The sequence below is a fragment of the Panthera tigris genome, chromosome C2 (assembly GCF_018350195.1).
Source record: "Panthera tigris isolate Pti1 chromosome C2, P.tigris_Pti1_mat1.1, whole genome shotgun sequence".
Lineage (NCBI taxonomy): Eukaryota > Metazoa > Chordata > Mammalia > Carnivora > Felidae > Panthera > Panthera tigris.
Genome location: NC_056668.1, coordinates 11778610 through 11793448, shown reverse-complemented (window position 1 = coordinate 11793448; position 14839 = coordinate 11778610). Strand labels below are relative to the sequence as shown.

The following is a 14839-nucleotide window of genomic DNA, read 5'->3' as shown; positions in this document are numbered from 1 at the left end:
GGTGACCCTGAGAATGCTGACAGCTTTGGGAAGCAAGGGGCTAAAAAAGCACCCTTTAGATTTAGCCATGAAGTCACTCAGCCCCTGGAAAGGACTGAGACTCCCTTCATGCTCAGAAGGACATCCCCACCACAGGCTGCCCTTTCCCGATTCTCCTCCTGCCTTTCTGGCACTGCTGACTTGTCTACTTCTCCAGCCTTTCCGATGTTTCCTACTGTTTTTTAAGATAAGGGGGATCTTCTTGTTCCCATCCTATTGAGAGTCTCCCACCTTCCTGGCCTGACTGCACACCGCAGTCTTTTGACAGGTGGGAAATGAGGCTCAGTAGGCCAAGGCCATGGCTTGCTTAGCTGCCCTTCAGAAAGGCTCTGAACCGTGTGAGGACGGGGTCACACCTACGAAGCCCCAGGACCCAACTGTATAGACCCTACCCTCAGATGGCAGCTCCTGGAAGGGAGCCAAACTGGAGGCAGAGAAAGCACTGCCCTTTTCAGAAACGCTCCACGAACACAGTGGTCTGGCGAGTGGGCCAGGGTGACGGAGAAGGTGACAGGTTCTGAAAACGAAGAACGTGCCCCTCCTGACCTTCACATGGGCCAACCTCTACCAATAACCTGCTTCCACCAGTGCTCTGGAGGCGTGGGAAGATCTACCAGCCCAGAGAGACTATGGGATCCTCTCTGTAAGGCCTGGCCAAGAGGTGTGGGATGTGAGCAGCTCAGTTAAGGGAGACGACCGGAAGGGAGGGGCCCCATCACACAGAAGGGCTACATGCAGCAGGTGCGGCTCTGATGATATGCGGGCACCCTCCTTTTCTGCCTTCCCATCCTGCCTGCCCTTCTTTCCCCATCCAGATGTTCTTGAAGGAATGGCTAGGGAAAAGAAACCCTTGGAAAGCCTGGCCCCTCAGCAACACAAGTCAAAAGAACATCTGGATTGTTGAGATTTCAGATATGCTGTAAAGGTAACACAATGGACACACACACACAGATACACACACACACGAGAGGAGGTGGGGCATTCCAGAGATGCTGGTGTACGGGAAAACGACTCGTTTTCATATATTTATCATTTATCCAGCCACCTTACCAAGGCAGCTTGTACTAGTAAAACTTGTAGCTGAGCCTCTCGAGAAAAGCAGCTCTCAGAGCGTGTCCCTGGAAATCCTTTCGGGAGTCTTCAAGGTCAAAGCTGATTTCATAATAATACCAAAAAGTTACTTGCCTTTTTCACTCTTATTCACTCACAAGTGTGCAGTAGACTTTTCCAGCAACTGCGTTGTGTCATATTGCACCCGCTGAGTGCAGAGCCTGCCAATGTAGACCAAAGGTTAAAAGGATTTACATAGTTGCAAAAGAAAAGCACTTTTCACACCGAATGCTTGTTTTGTGTGAGAAAATGTAATATTTTAAAAAGTTGCATGGACATGTAATCGGTTTGTTACTTTTGAACTAATAAGCAAATATTTAAAATATTTTTCTCAGGGGTGCCTGGGTGGCTCAGTCAGTTAAACTTTGGCCCAGGTCATGGTCTCACAGTTCGTGAGTTCAGGCCCCGCGTCGGGCTCTGTGCTGACATCTCTGAGCCTGGAACCTGCTTCAGATTCTGTGTCTCCCTCTCTCTCTGCCCCTCCCTAGCTCATGCTCCCTCTCTCTCTGTGTCAAAAATAAATAAACTTAAAAAAATTTTTTTAAATATTTTTCTCAGTCTTAATTTCTAGTATGATAAATATCTCTATCTCTGTCTATTATAGATAGAGATAGACAGGGGCGCCTGGGTGGCTCAGTCGGTTGAGCGTCTGACTTCGGCTCAGGTCATGATCTCGCAGTTGACGAGTTCAAGACCCTCGTCGGGCTCTGTGCTGACAGTTTAGATCCTGAAATCTGCTTCAGATTCTGCGTCTCCCTCTCTCTCTGCCCCTTCACTGCTCATGCTCTCTCTCCATCTCAAAAATAAATACACATTATAGACAGAGATAGACAAAAGCTATTTGGGGTCCTCAGTAAATTGTAAGAATTTGGTAAAGGGGTCCCGAGACCAAAAGGCTTGAGAACTGCTATTCTAGAACAACTATTATACTATATACAAAGAGTGGTAGTTTTGTATTCTTATTTCTGATAATAACTCTTTAATTTCTTACTAGCCAGAACTTCTAGAGCCATGAGAGAACAGGGAACTAATTTAGTTCCTGGCTGAAATGGAAAGGCAGGCTTCTAATGTTTCCCAAAGCCCGTTCCCATTTCCCAAGCTGTGTCTTATTTTAGGAACTGTTGACAGGTGTGATAAAACAGTGACAGTTTGTGGCGCTCTACTCTGGTGTTTCAGAGTTGTTTCAGGAATAAGATTTTTCTTTGGGTACTTAAAAAAAATGGAGGCTCTTATTGCTAGGGACTGTGATTTTAAGCAAATCTTTTCACCGCCCTGAACCTCAGCATTTCTCACCTGCAAATGAGTCTGTTGGACTGGGATCTGCTGATGTTAAAACTACCTGTGACGTTTATGAGGGACGGCTTTCTTCAGAGAAGAATTCTGCCAATAAAGGCAAAATTAACGAACGAGTAGTAAAATTTGCAGGTTGCAACTCCCCGCAGAATCACGGATTCAGGAAAGGCTCATCAGCGGATGTAAAAGTCACTCATGAAAAGTTGGGGGACAGAATAGTTGCACGGTGACAACATACCAACTTCATTGATTGCTTAATGACCTGCAATGGGGAACATGGGCCTTTACGATGGTCAGACCCAACTGTCCCACCTTAAATGATGCGCCACTAAATGGGAGACACCCAACATTGCAGAGGCAGTGACGTAAAACTATGAGGTATTCTTATCAAGAGGCGCCTGGGTGACTCAGTCGGTTGAGCATCCAACTCTTGACCTCACCTCAGGTCTTGATCTCAGGGTCATGGGTTCAAGCCCCGCATTGGGATCTGTGCTGGGCGTGAAACCTACTAAAATTTTTCTTTGTTTGTTTGAAGTATTCGTACCAGAATGTTTACCTGAGCCTGAATGAGCCTTTGGCCAAGAGACAGATCCACGCCTTCTGTGGCATAAACCTTAAACAATGCAGGGCGGCCCTCTTTAAGAAAAAGAACACAAAGTCGGGTACGAAAGTGAATATGTGTGGGATGAGAGAATAAAATCACAAGCTGCAAATCTCAAAAAGGGTCAGACATCCTGGAAATTAATGGTATTAATTAACCATCTGCCACATCTTTATAACACTCTTCCCTCCCGTTTTGTCTGGATGCTCTAAGATCTACTGTGTAATATCTTTTCCTGTAGAAGAGAGGCCCTCACCCTGGCTGCGTGGTCAAGGAGGCTGGGGGGGAGGGTCCCAGCGGACACACGCCCCCCTCCCCAGTGGACCCAGAGGCTCCGGGGACAAGCCTGCGAGGATCGCAGTCTGGAAGCACATGTAGGTGTTTGTAAAGTGCAGCCAGAACCGTGAGCCCCGGGCTGGGCCGTGTGTGGGCCTCCTACGCCCCCAGCCGTGACTGGCTCCACGTCACATAACAGGATGGCAAACAGAACCTTACCAAGAGACAGGAAATCAAAACCCTCCTCCTGCCTCGGAGACTTCGTGCCGAGTTGCTGAGGCATAAACAAAGCTGATGGATAATGGGCCCGCAGGGATGGATCCAACAGCATGACCCTCGAGGACACCTTGGTGGACTGGACGACCCTGAAAGTGATATTCTGTACCCATTAGTAGCCACTCCCCATTTCCTGCCTTCTGGCCCCTGGCATCTAGTGCTCTGTTCTCTGTCTATGGGTTTCCCTATTCTGGACATTTCACAGACAGAATCACTGAATGTGTTGACCTTCTGTGACAGATTTCTTTCATTTAGCACAGGGTTTTCAAGGCTCGTCCGCGTGGTAGCACGTGTGGGCGCCTCTTTTTTTTTTAACTGCTACAAAAATTTCTGTGACGCGGGTATATCACGGTTTGTTTGTCCATTCATAAGTTGTTGGACATTTGGGTGGTTTCCACTTTGGGGCTGTTATGACCAGTGTTTTAGCTGCTCACTTCTGACGCCCATGCAGACACTTCCTGAAGGCACCCCATATTTCATTGACGGCCAAGTCCCTCACAGGCTAACGCTCCTCCCAGATGACTTCGGAACCGGGCCCACAGTTCAGATCCCAAGCCCTTCAGGTCAGGTCCTAAGCCCTTCAGACACCGGGCTCTTAGGCTGAATTGGGGGTCCCTACTGTTCTTTCTTCCACCAGCCTCAGTCAAGCTCGCCTTCCCCCGATCCGTCCAGATGCACCCCCCAGTAACACTGAACTTCAAAGCAGAGGAGTAGAGAGTCCCAGTCACTCTCTCTAGAAGCCTCCTTTGCTTCTCTGTAAATTATCTATTTGCATTGCCAGGTTGAGGCGTCTCCGAATTTCCCCCACCGACTGCATCTAAGCCCCAGGACCCTGTCCAGACAAAAGGGTCCTGCCAAGTTCCCACCACTGCCATCGACTTAATCCTAGGAAAATCGCCTTGCATCTATGCAACTTTTTTTTAAGATTTACTTATTTATTTTGAGAGAGAGAGAGAGAGAGAGAGAGAATCCCGAGCAGGTTCTGCACTGTCAGCACAGAGCCCCAACCTGGGGTGTGATCTAAGGAATGGCGAGATCACGACCTTAGCTAGATCAAGAGTCAGGGGCTTAACCACCCAAGCCACCCAGGCGCCCCGCATCTATGCAATTTAAGGAGCCAGCCATGAGGTTAGCTTCAACCCCCCAGGACCCTCCAAGGGATTCCAATTTCTCCTCCAGAGGGAGAAGTTTCTCACAGCTCCTGATCAAGGAGGGGGGGGTTCCACCTTCAGCAGTCTGAAGATCCAGCCTCCTCCCCTGGCACACAGGAGTCATGTGACACATCTCTGTCACCTGCAGCGTGGCTGAGAGGGAAGACCGTATCAGGCTGAGAGAGTCTGAGATTGTCCCCCAAGACTGGGCAGGCCTTTGCTTCTGCACGACTCTTTTTTTTTTTTAAGTTTATCTTTTAGTAATCTCTACCCCCAATGTAGGGCTTGAACTCATGACCTTGAGATTAAGAGTCACGTGCTCCGGGGCGCCTGGGTGGCTCAGTCAGTTAAGTGCCTGAGTCTTGATTTGGGCTCAGGTCACGATCTCACGGTTTGTGAGTTCAAGTCCCACGTTGGGCTCTGCGCGGACAGTGTGGAGCCTGCTTGGGATTCTCTCTCTCTCTCTGCCTCTCTCTTTCTCTTGAAATAAATAAATAAACTTAAAAAAAAAAAAAGCCAGAGTGTCACCTGCTCCACTGACTGAGCCCCTCAGGCACCCCCCCCCCCATGTGACTTCTTTAAATTTTTTTTTTTTTTCAACGTTTATTTTATTTTTGGGACAGAGAGAGACAGAACATGAACGGGGGAGGGACAGAGAGAGAGGGAGACACAGAATCGGAAACAGGCTCTGGGCTCCGAGCCATCAGCCCAGAGCCCGACTCGGGGCTCGAACTCACGGACCGTGAGATCGTGACCTGGCTGAAGTCGGACGCTTAACCGACTGCGCCACCCAGGCGCCCCGTGACTTCTTTAATCAGAGCACCAGACCCGGCAACCAACCTATCCCAGTTAATCTGGGACTTCTCAGCTGTCAGCACCGAAAGTCCCCTCTCTGAGGAAATGCCTTGGTCCCTGGCAAACCCAGATAGTGGTTCACCCTGCAGACCATGGTACGGTGTATTTAGTTATTTTTTTTAATTTTTTTAATTTTTTTTTTTAATTCATCTTTGAGAGACAGAGAGACGAAGCATGAGAGAGAAAGAGGGAGACACAGAATCCGCAGCAGGCTCCAGGTTCTGAGCTATCAGCACAGAGCCCGATGCGGGGCTTGAACCCGCGGACCGTGGGAGCCGAAGTCAGATGCCTAACCAACTGAGCCACCCAGGCGCCCCTGAGACATTTTAGCCACACCATTGGCAGAGGCAGACAACAGGAAATCAACCGTGGGACTTGTACCTGGACAGGTAACCTGCCCAGTAAGTGTTAAAGACTTGTCGTCAGTTGCCAAGGACACCGAATAACAAATCCTTGCAGAGAGGGACGCAGAATCCAGCAATGGGCAGGTCCTGGCATCCCTTTTGGCTTTTTTATTATTACTGAGATAAACACAGTTCAGGGGCATTGAGCACGTTTACGGTGTTGTGCAATCACCACCTGCGTCTAGTTCCAAACTATTTTTATCACTTATCACCCCAAAAGGAAGTCCCTGTACTCATGAAGTAGTTACTCCCCACCGCTCTCCCCCCAGAGTCCAGCAACCGCCAACCTGGTTTCCGTCTCTGTGGATGAGCCTATTCTGGATATAAATGGAAGCAGGCAGCATGTGACCTTTTGTGCCTGGCTTCTTTCACTCAGCTGGGTTTCAAGGGTCATCCAGATCGTAGCCGTATTCTCCTTTGGTGGCTGCATAATCATAGCGTCGTCACTACGTTGGTTGAAGGTTTGAGCTGAGCTCAGACTTTCCCCGAACCCCTCCAGGGAACGAGACAGACTTCAGCAAATGCTTGTTCTGGCTGGGGTTTCTTTTTTTTTTTTTTTAACGTTTATGTATTTATTTTGAGAGACAGAGTCCGTAAGCACGGGAGGGGCAGAGAGAGAGGGCAAGAAAAAATCCTAAGCAGGCTCCATGATGTCAGCGTGTCATGCGTGGAGCTTGATCTCACTGTGAGATCATGACCTGAGACGACATCAAGAGTTGGACACTTCAGGGGGCGCCTGGGTGGCTCAGTCAGTTAAGCGTCCGATTTCGGCTCAGGTCATGATCTCTCAGTTCCTGGGTTCGAGCCCTGCATGGGGCTCTGTGCTGACAGCTCGGAGCCTGGAGCCTGCTTTGGATTCTGTGTCCCCCTCTGTCTCTCTTTCCCTCCCCCACTCGCGCTCTGTCTCTCTCTCTCAAAAATAAACACTTAAAAAAACACTTTTTTTAAAAAAAAGAGTCGGACACTCAGCCAACTGAGCCACCCAGGTGCCCCCTGGCTGTTTTTAACCCCACAAATAAAATATTAAGATGTTCTCATTACGGGGCTCCTGGCTGGCTCAGTCAGTAGAGCATGTGACCCTTGATCTTGGGGTGGTAAGTTTGAGCCCCACATTGGGCATTCAGTTTACCTAATTAAAAAAAAAAAAAAATGTTCTCGGTGCCTGGGTGGCTCAGTCGGTTAAGCGTCCAACTTCGGCTCAGGTCATGATCCCACTGTTTGAGAGTTCGAGCCCCGCGTTGGGTTCTGTGCTGACAGCTTGGAGCCTGGAGCCTGCTTCGGGATTCCGTGTCTCCCTCTCTCTCTGCCCCTCCGCCCCCTCTCAGAAACAAATAAACATTAAAAAAAAAAAAAAAAAAAAAAAAGATGTTCTCATTGTAAAACACACAAAAGTCAAACAACAGTCCTCAAGCACCGACCCACGGGTGCTCTGATGTGCCCCAGCCTCGAGCCACGTGCTCTGCACGGACACAGAGAGAGAGCGTGGCAATCGCCTGTCACGCCGTCTGCCTCTGCACCTTCCCCCTCACCTACAAACGTGCTCAGGTCTCCCTAACTTACAGAGACACAAATTTCCTTTGGCCTCACCACTTCCTGAGCTCACCACGCTTCCTCACCACGCTTTTCTCGGCTTCTTCACACCCACTCACTGGTTAATCCCACTTGCTTCGGCTTCCCTGCCCGCTTCTCCCCCAGCACTGCTCTCCAAAAGCCACTGCTGTCCCCAGCAAGCGCACCCCGGGCTTTGGTCCGGCCTCCCCCATCCCTTCCAGTACCGCCCCCGCTGACCCTGCCGACCAGCCCCCTCCGTCTAAGAGCTGCTTTTGCCCTTCCTCCTCCTCGGCCTCTTTGCGGTTCCCCCTCTCAGTCTCCTCTCGGCTGCAGGATCCTGTTACCGGTTTACACCCCTTGGAATGTCACGTGGCTGATCCGTTCTCAATTAATATCTGTGGACGGGAAGTTCTCTGAGCTGTTTGTGTCCTTTCGTTTACGGGAGGAGACAGGGGCTGATGTCTCAGCCCCCCCGGGAGGGTTGTCGAGCACGTGAAAGAGTGCACGACCTTGATCTGTCTGATTTTTCCGCCCGCCGTGCGGGATGCGACCAGAAGGCTTCGAGGAATAGTTTCCTGAGTTTCTTGATGTTCACGGGGCCTGCTGTTACTTTCACACTTAGCTAAGTAACCTTTGATACTGTGTGGTTATAACATAATAACCACATGTGTCTTTGTCTTCTCTGTCAAGGGTGAAAGATTGGAAGGGCTTTAACCACTGGTAAAAGTGTCTTCTCACATCAACCACATCGCACCGAATATTATGTGAACCAGATGGCTATTTTCACCCAGCGGGTTGGGTACAGATTACAAGCAGACTATAAATTTGCCTGAGGTCTGCTGAGCGTGGTAGCCAAAAACATTATTCTGGGGGGGGGGGGGGGGGGGCGCCTGGGTGGTTCCATCGGTTACCGGTTCGACTTCAGCTCAGGTCGTGATCTCGCGGTTCGTGTGTTCGAGCCCCGCAGCGGGTTCTGTGCTGACGTTTTGGAGCCTGGAGACTGCTTCAGATCTGTGTCTCCCTCTCTCTACCTTTCCCCCGCCTCAGGCTCTCTCAAAAATAAATAAATGTTGGGGCGCCTGGGTGGCTCAGTCGGTTAGACGTCCGACTTCCGCCCAGGTCACGATCTCACGGTCCGTGAGTTCGAGCCCCGCGTTGGGCTCTGGGCTGATGGCTCAGAGCCTGGAGCCTGCTTCCGATTCTGTGTCTCCCTCTCTCTCTGCCCCTCCCCTGTTCATGCTCTGTCTCTCTCTGTCTCAAAAATAAATAAACGTTAAAAAAATTTTTTTTTAAAATAAATAAATGTTAAAAAAAAAAAACAGACATTATTCTGGAAAGCGAATTTCCCTCTGTTGATCCCTTTTCTGTCACTCCTAAGCCAGCCTGGTGGCTGACCCCAGCTTCCAAGTACCTGCCTAACCACGGCATCAGGAAGTCCAAGCTGTGTTAACTTGAGCATACTTGGGGTCATCCCCGGCTGCAGTCATGCCTTCCTTTGTCACCTGGCCTTTCCTCAGCTTTAGTAGAACTGCCTCCAGGAGGGCAGGCTCTGTTCAGCGGGGAGTCCGAGGCAAAGGCAGGTCACCCACATTTAGTGTCCCAGAGCTCGTCAAGGCCATGGCTCCCATCTCCTCTCCAAAGAAGAGCCCAGACCCTCCCTTCCCTTTCCTAAAGTTCTACCTTCCCCAAGTGACCCATCAGCCCAGGCCACCTCCGCACCTGACTCTGGGCCCCATGCCGACCGCATACCTCCTGGGCACCTTCTCAGGGGCCCCTCCCTTTCCAGAGGACAGCGGCACTCTTTGGGGGGCCTCCTGTTCACACACCACATGCTCTGGAGTTGCCCCCTGGAGAATGTTAATTCAGACCGCGAGTTCCAAAACTGTGATTTGCAGAGCTCTGTGGATCTTGGCATTGTAAATTATAATCGTGGACATGTATGACATCTACTACTTTTCCCGTGATCTAGTTATTTTATTCTGTGACATTTGTTTTTTTTAAAACCTTTCCTCGGCGGCCCGGTGTATGACATATTCATTTCTCAGTGGAGACCATTCCGGGCTCTTGGTATATTTTCTCTTCTTATCAGCTCCAGTGACCTTTGACCCGCAAGTAGGACGAGCCCCAGTTTGTATATGACATCACCGGGTTGTTGGCATGCCCAGGCCCAAAGTGACAATGGAGTCTCCCCAGGCCTTGGGACTCCCTGAGGGGGTCAGAGCCTCCAGCACTGATTTGGAACCATTTTATATACGGGTCCTGATCTGGTTTCTGATTCAGATTAAGGGCAAAATAGCTTTAGAGTTAAAACTCCCTCTCATTGAGGTTCTCTGAAAGGTGGACTTTGACTCGTGGAACGTATAGATTGATCTGCTGTCTCGACAATCATTGACAAGGCATTTTGCAACCCTATTTTAAGGTCTTAGATTTGACATACAGTATTTTTTTCTTTTTTGCTGCTTGATTGAGGTACGACTGATATACATTATGCTATGCATGTTTCAAATGTACATTTTCATGAGTTTTTTTACATATATGAAACACCACCACAATCAAACTTTTGGTCACCCCCAAAGTTTCCTCATTGTGAACAATTTTAAAATAAAGGATGTTAAGGGGGATCCTGGGTGGCTCAGTCGGTTGAGTCTGACTCTGATTTTGGCTCAGGTCATGACCTTGAGGTTGTGGAATCGAGCCCCATGTCGGGCTCTGCACGGACAGTGAGGAGCCTGTGTGGGATTCTCTCTCTCTTCCTCTCTGTCTCTCTCTCTCTGCCCTTCCCCTGCTCGTTCTCTCTCTCCCTCAAAAATAAATAAATAAACATTTAAAAAATACCATAAAGGATGTCAAGATTATAAGGAAAGTAAAAATTTCCTCCCTTGGCAAGCTCTTGTTTGTAAGGGACAAATCCAGTTTTTTTTGTCTTTTCGATTTGGTTTATTTTTAAAATCCAAACAACACTAGAAGGTCTAGATTTCAATACTACCAATAGGATAATACACGATTAATTCTACACTTTTTGGAATCCTGAGTCTGCCATTTCAAAAAAAGAATCCTGGAGTAGATCCTGGAACAGAGAAAAGACATTTACATGGCAAGTGGTGAAATCCAAACAAAGTTTGGGGTTTAGGGGATATTAAGATACCAGTGTTGATTTCTGGGTTTTGACAAATGTCCTTTGTAATGTAAGAGCCTCAGGAAAACTGAAACAGGGTGGGGAGCATACAGAACTCTCTGTACTATCTTTGTGCCTCTTCTGTAAATCTAAAATTGTCCAAAATAGAAACTTTACAGACAAAAAAAAAAAAAAAAAAAAAAGACTAATGGCAATTAAATACTAGAGGAAAACATGTTTTATCGTAGGTGCTGTTTGTTTTTTTTTTAAGTTTGTTTGTTTATTCCTTTTGAGAAAGAGAGGGAGAGGGAGAGGAAGCACAAGCAGGGGAGGGGCAGAGAGGGAGAGAGAGAGAATCCCAAGCAGGCTCTGTACTGGCCTGATGCAGGGCTCGAACCCACAAACTGTGAGACCCTGACCTGAGCCTAGATCAAGAGTCGGACGCTTAACCGACTGAGCCACCCAGACGCCACTTTAGGTGCTGTTTTATACAAAAGATTTTATTATACCTCCACGGGGCACCTGGGTGGCTCAGTCAGTTAAGCGTCTGACTTCAGCTCAGGTCATGATCTCGCTGTCCAGGAGTTCAAGCCCAGTGCTGGGCTCTGTGCTGACAGCTCGGAGCCTGGAGCCTGCTTGGGATTCTGTGTCCCCCTCTCTCTCTGCCCCACCCGTCCTTGTGCTCTGTCTCTGTCTTTCAAAAATGAATAAACATAAAAAAAAAGATTTTATTATACCTCCAAATACTGAGCAAGCAACAGCTATTATATTGCAGTTTTTTGTGGGGTTTTGTTGTTGTTGTTGTTGTTGTTTTAAATAACAACAAAGCAGGGGCTCCTGAGTGGCTCTGTTGGTTGACCAATAGGTCCTGATTTCCGCCCAGGTCATGATCTCATGGTTTGTGAGATCCAGCCCCCCACTGGCTCTGTGCCAACAGTGTGGAGCTTGCTAAGGATTCTCTCTTTCCCTCTCTCTCTGCTCCTCCCCACTCAAAAGAAATAAGTAAACATTAAAAAAAGAAAAGTAACAACAAAGCACATTTCACTTTCTAGTCATACTTTTCCCTCCTAATTGGTATTACCATCATTTCTTATTCTTTTCCATTGTCACCTGTGTGGTCCTTTACCTACCAATGACAAACCATTTCTAAAAGCAAGGTTGCGCAGAAGCTTTGTTATTTTGATTCTTAGAAATGAGACCGATCTGCTTTCAAGTGAAGGACTAAAGAGGAATTTAATTCGCGGAATAGAAACAGTGTCTTCTGTTTTGGGTTTGCCGAGATGTCAATGTTGTTTCTTTGGAGGGTGGGAGATGGGGGTGGGGAACGTTTGCAGAAAAAGGTCAAGAACAAGGGCCCTCCCTTCCCCTGGCCCCAGGCCGCACTGGGGGGAGCCACGTCCCTGAGTGGCAGGAGGCTGATGGTAGTATCTAATTGCCATTGCCAGGAAGGATCTGGAGCCCAGGCTGATCCACCCCCCTTTGAGTGGATGGATGAGCATCTCAGCTGTGCTCACAGCAGGTTCAATGCCTGAGGGCCCTTCCCCCGTTTCCTGGTCTTGGTCCAAACTCTAGCGAGCCCTGGAAAGTCGGACAGGTAACTGGACTTGATTTCATTGACGTCGCAAAAAAATGATTCGCGACCACAAATATTCTCGCTGTTCTGATTTTGTAATAATCAGGGCAGGCTAAACATTCTCTATATAAGACCGTGCGTGTGTCCTCAGACCTAGTTCTTTCCCTAGCTCTGGTGTTATCAATACTGGTGATGAACCAAGTCTGATTTATACAAAGCATCTCATGTTGGAAATGTCTATGACTCTAGGTCTCTGATTCTCCTTGAGAAATGACAGCAAAGCTAGCGTGATAACTTTTGAAGATTAACCATTGCTAATTCAATGAATGGTAAAACTAAAGAAAAACAAAAACCAAAACCAAAAAAACTGATTCCATAGTTCTTGTTTCTGAGTGTTGTGAAGTCAAAGCACAGGGGTGCCCACCTTTTTAAAAGATACACTTTCGGGGTGCCTGGGTGGCTCGGTCGGTTAAGCGTCCGACTTCGGCTCAGGTCATGATCTCACGGTCCGTGAGTTCGAGCCCCACGTCGGGCTCTGTGCTGACAGCTCAGAGCCTGGAGCCTGTTTCAGATTCTGTGTCTCCCTCTCTCTCTGCCCCTCCCCTGTTCATGCTCTGTCTCAAAAATAAATAAACGTTAAAAAAAAATTTTTTTTTTAAAGATACACTTTCTTGGGGTGCCTGAATGTCCCAGTCGGTTAAGCGTCCAACTTCCGCTCAGGTCATGATCTCACAGTTCAGTGTGTGGGGGTGAGCCCTGCATCGGGCTCCCCCCTGACAGTGTGGAAGGAAGCCTGCTTGGGATTCGCTCTCTTTCCCTCTCTCTCTGCCACTGCCCCACTCCCACCTTCTCTCTCTCGAAAGTAAATAAATAAACTTAAAAGAAAAGATACACTTTCTGCGGATGAAAACATGTATCTGGGTCAGGAAATGCAGCATATTTCCAGTAATCAGTTTTGCCCATTTGTCTGACTTCCTTTTCAAATGACTTTTTGTTTCTTTGTTTTTTGGTTTGTAATGATTAAATTATTAAAGTATGGGGGGGTGTTGAAGTTTAAATTTAGCTACAATGCTTTATTCCAGGCTGTATCTGAAGTGTCTAGAGCAATGCCTGGCACATAAGTGAGTGTTCAATAAATACTGGCTGAAAAAAATATTTGTTGAGGGGTAAAAAGTAAATGTATTCATCTCTTTCAATCCTTGGAGAAGTCAAATTTAGGTGTTGGATGTATTTCCTAGAATAACCTTCATTGAGTCAAAGTGCTTTAGGACTGACTCACTTTTTTAAAACATTTTTTTCATGTTTGTTTTTGAGACAGACAGACAGAGCATGGGCAGGGGAGGGGCAGAGAGAGAGGGAGACGCAGAATCGGAAGCAGGCTCCAGGCTCCCAGCTGTCAGCACAGAGCCCGACGCAGGGCTTGAACTCATGGACTGCAAGATCATGACCTGAGCTGAAGTCGGACGTTTAACCGACGGAGCCACCCAGGCGCCCCAGGGCTAAAGCAATATGAGTGACGTCCGTTTGAGAAACAAAGAGTGTCTCTGGGTCTGAGATGGTCCAGGGAGGTTCTGGGGCTTCCTCTGCATAGATCCTCCTGTACCACTTGCGGGGGTGAGTGAGGAAGTATTTGCAGCTCTCCCCCGGGTCCTGGGTATTTATTTGACTGGGACAATGCCAGCAGGTGACAGTGCCCTCCCGACTGCATGTCTGGGGAAGGTCAAGGCAGGGCAGGAGGCTCCCCCAAGTCAGGGGTGGGGGTGGAACTCCAAGCTGGGGGGTCAGACCCTCAGGCAGGTCAGAAGAAACTGCCCCGTGGTGAACACTTCCCAAATTCCTCCATCTAGGGTTTCCCTCGATCTAATGACTTTAAAAAGCTGTGTGAGTCAGTACTTCTTGGGCACAGCCAAAGGGCCACCTCAGTTCCTGCCAGGGCTTCCCCACTCTCCACGCGGAGGGCCCACTCCAGTCACCTCGGGACCTAACACTAGCACCAGGACAGAAGAGAGAGAGAGAAGGGCTCCTACAGAATCCACGACTGCAGACCCAAGGAGAGCGTCCTGGGACAGAATCCAGTCTGACTCATCAACCTCTCAGTAGCACATCCAGCACGGTCTGAGATACGAGATGCTGTGTTTGTTGGGTGGCCTTGGTGTCCTTTGTTACTTCCATTAAAATGCAAACTCCACAAGCTCAGAGTTCTTGTTCCTTGTGTTCAAAACAGGGCCCAGTGTGGAGTAGAAGCTCAATAAACATGTGTTAAATGAACCAGAGAGGGAAGAAAAGAAGGAAGGAAGGAAGGAAGGAAGGAAGGGAAGGAGGGAGGGAGGGAGGGAGGAAGGAAGGGTGGAGAGGGAGGGAGGGAGGAAGGAAGGGTGGAAGGAAGGAAGGAAGGAAGGAAGGAAGGAAGGAAGGAAAGAAGGAAGGGTGTGAACTGAAAACAACCTGTGCTTTCTGAACATGGTTTGCTACCCCTGGACTCTTTCTGTTCTTGCCTTCACCAACAAATTGTACCTAAATAAATTTGTGTTTGTTTTGTTTTGATTAGTTTTCTAGGGACACCCAGTAAGTCACATAACTGTGATGTCTGAGGTT

At 48.4% G+C, this 14839-nt stretch overlaps 1 non-coding gene across 1 annotated transcript; it reads left to right on the top strand.

Annotated features, from left to right (window-relative positions):
- Positions 1–12311: 12311 nt before the first annotated feature.
- On the top strand, positions 12312–12442 carry LOC122230862. Its single transcript, XR_006207933.1, has one exon. It is a non-coding gene; the product is annotated as a small nucleolar RNA SNORA72 (small nucleolar RNA).
- Positions 12443–14839: the final 2397 nt, after the last annotated feature.